This window comes from Triticum aestivum, chromosome 1A (assembly GCF_018294505.1).
Source record: "Triticum aestivum cultivar Chinese Spring chromosome 1A, IWGSC CS RefSeq v2.1, whole genome shotgun sequence".
In the NCBI taxonomy this organism is placed as follows: domain Eukaryota; kingdom Viridiplantae; phylum Streptophyta; class Magnoliopsida; order Poales; family Poaceae; genus Triticum; species Triticum aestivum.
In genome coordinates, this window is record NC_057794.1 from 519799139 (window position 1) to 519802923 (window position 3785).

Genomic DNA, 3785 nt, shown 5'->3' on the forward strand with positions numbered 1-3785 from the left:
CATGCATCCAAGAGCAAGATCACCATAGAAGCTGCAAAGGAGGTCGAAGTTGAAGAAGCTTCAGCCATGGAGCTGAAAAACTCCAGGATGCCACCCTTGAGATGCTCGGCAAACTTCACTTACATGCTCTATGATTTTTGCTCCCAGCATCAACACCTTTTGACTTTCCTCCTTTATCTGCCACAAGGCCCAACATTATCCAATGACTAGTCATTTTTATCAATATAACAGAATCATTACTGACCATCCTTTCAAATACTATGTCATTTCTACATCTCAAAATTATCCAAAATATAGCAGCAACACGGAGGGGAACTTTTGGTCTATGGGGACATATGCACCCTATATGGGAAAAAAAATTAGTAATTCAACAAAAAGTCAAAAATTCCTGAAAATATTTTTAAAATAAACTTGACCTTCTATTGTACTCGTGAGCTGCTAGACAAGTCATCGTTGAGCCTGTTGGCAGCCGTCCCTCCAGGGAAGCCCTTGCCTACGTCGGATGTGGCGGATCTTCGTTGTATGTATTTATCCTCGTGAAGCTGGTGCTAACACCATGTCGAATTTTCAATTAGGATTGTAGCTCTTTTTGGAAAGGAAGTTTGCAGCGTTCTGTAGCACGAGATGTACATGAGTATCAGCAGGTTCGTTTCTAGTCTGAACGTGCGGACCTTTTGTAAATGTTCACTTCAAAACAAGGGCTAATGTAGTGGTACAATGCTGTGTGTTGAGTGCTGAAGCATTTCTATGTCGACGCTGCTGCTGAGAGCATGTCTTATTCGCAGTCGGGGCAAAATGTTATTCCGGCCTCGACTTTCTTCTTCTGTTGCTTTTGTATGTGTTTTTGTTTGTTTGCAGGATTTTTTTAACGAAACAGAGGCCTCCACCTCTGATTTCTAGTATTTAAGAAGCCATCTGATTCATTACATAGACCTACTCAAAGAACTACCAGCCATCACCAAAAGCCTGAAAGCAAACCCGCTAAACAGGCATCAAACACCAGACTCAATACTTACATTGCACGGCAATGAAACATCACCATACTTGTATTACATGCCCATGAAACATCACCAGACCATGCGACACTGAAGTAGCTATGAGGCAGCAAAAGAGAACGCATGCATCCAAGAGCAAGATCACCATAGAAGCTGCAAAGGATGTCGAAGTTGAAGAAGCTTCAGCCATGGAGCTGAAAAACTCCAGGATGCCACCCTTGAGATGCTCGGCAAACTTCACTTACATGCTCTATGATTTTTGCTCCCAGCATCAACACCTTTTGACTTTCCTCCTTTATCTGCCACAAGGCCCAACATTATCTAATGACTAGTCATTTTTATCGGTATAACAGAATCATTACTGGCCATCCTTTCAAATACTATGTCATTTCTACATCTCAAAATTATCCAAAATATAGCAACAACACGGAGGGGAACTTTTGGTCTATGGGGACATATGCACCCTATATGGGATTTTTTTTAGTAATTCAACAAAAAGTCAAAAATTCCTGAAAATATTTTTAAAATAAACTTGACCTTCTATTGTACTCGTGAGAAATAAAATCCACAAAAAAATATATCCTTTTGACTTCTTTTCAAAAAAGACAATTTTTTGGCTAAAATAGTGTGAATAGTGACTTATAATAGCAAATAATTTTTGTCCTTTTTGCTGTGAGGTCAACTTTTGGTTTTTTTTCGTCGACATTTATATATCAGTGCAAAAGTAAGTCAAGTGTTTTGTCAAATAGTTCTTACCTATTTTGACTTTTTGTTAAAATATTAAAAAAAATCCCCATATAGGGTGCATATACAACCAGGAACCAAAGTGTATTTCTCGCAGCAACACCAACTACTAAAAAATACACTCAAACTGTCAGGTATAGATCTTAAATTGAAAGCACACTTAAAAAGGCTCCATACCAGTCTAGTAACAAAACATCTGAAGAAGAGATGCTCAATGCTATCATCATGACCATAGCAAATCATCTCTAGTTAGGACATTATTCATGACCATCAATCAAAGAATGACTCTGATTTTTGGTGGAATTTTGGTCTTCCATCAAAACTTTTGTGGGAATTCATGTCTGCTACAACTAAATGTCTGTATAGAGAGATCTTTTTTGAGCTTTGACAATGAATAAACCATCGTGTCAGGAGAGTAGGTGCTTGTATCGTCGTCTTGAGTGTATGTTTACTCCAAAGTGTGAGTGAGCTTGCTTACCTATGCTTTTAGCTACCAAATAGTATGTGATGTATTTTCACGGTCATCAGATCTTCCTGTTATCTCCTATTCCCATGGTTTCCTGTTCCTATTGTTCATCCGCTCCTTGTCTTTGTTGGCGCACTAAGATCCAGTGCTACAAATATGCTACATATAAAAGTGAAGCGGGGCAGTGGAATTTCCTAGTCCGGCGAAGATGGTGGTATTTATAAAGGGCAAATGTGTTATTCAGACAAGTGAAAGTTTGGTGGAGCATTGATTATCGTCAGAGATGAAGGCCCCTGAGTCATGCTGGCGTCTTCCAACTAATACTCAAACAAGTTTGGCCTTCAATACCAAACAATACATATTTTCCGCGCCATCCTTTGAATCGTAAGAAGTAGATTTTTGAATTATTTGAAGGCATTTTTGCACATGTGGAAACCAATCTGTATGGATAAAATATGAAATTCAAAATACATCAGAAATTTTAGAAAAGAAATCAGAAAGTATGCATCTAAAAGGGGAACCTAATTTTCATGTTTAATGGCAAGAGGAGCTAAAAGGCGCTTTTACATTCGGTCTTTTTACTGGAAAGAGGTGTGTGCAGTGTAGTTGATTATGACAAATACATCAATCGAGGTTATTTACGCAATTCACTTTTCATAGAGAAACAGGCCCAACGGATAAGCTGGGAATCGAAATATCATCAAAGTATAGCCACGGACAACCTATACCAACCCCTTAGCCCAAAAACCTAACCTCTTGGCCATGGTTTTTGTTTGTTGCACACGTCGGTGATGGATCTAACTCACTCTCATGAGTCTACCGTACACCACCTCCTGCCCAAATTTAACCAACTCATCAGTATTCTCCCTAAACCTTCTCCCCGCCTCAATGCCATGGATTAGGAAGGCCACTCATTGGCATCTCCTCTGACAATAAGTAGATGTTTAGCTCAGTTTAGCTCTTAATTTAGGTTGTGTTATGTAGTACAATGAACCAGCAAGTTTTCTAAATCTAGTTTGAAGTTCTATTTTAAATGACCATCTGCAAAAAAAATCTATTTTGAGGAAGGGTTGGTGCAAAAGCTATAACTCAAATTTGAGGACTTATAATTTTAATGGGTTAAAATTTAGTGCAAGGGCTAGGGATGATCTAAGTCCTAGCTCATGCAAGTCATCTAAAATCTTTATTTCAACTCGATAATTTTCTATTTAACCATCATGGGTTAAAATTTAGTGCAAGGGCTAGGGATGATCTAAGTCCTAGCTCATGCAAGTCATCTAAAATCTTTATTTCAACTCGATAATTTTCTATTTAACCATCATGGGCTCTTTCATTAGGATAATCAATGCCAAAACTTTGCAGATACCAAATTATGAATATTTGTATTCGATGTTTGTTGTGAATGATATCTACACTAATCACACATAAAATTATTTCCCTGCTTGCTGCCTCTTATTTGCTCTCCAATTCACTTTCCACACATCAATAGTTGTTGTGCATCAGACACCATGGTCAAAAGATATTCATGTCCTTGTGGCGTGCACTGCGGTTAGTGAATTATAAAGAAAAGACAATAGTCC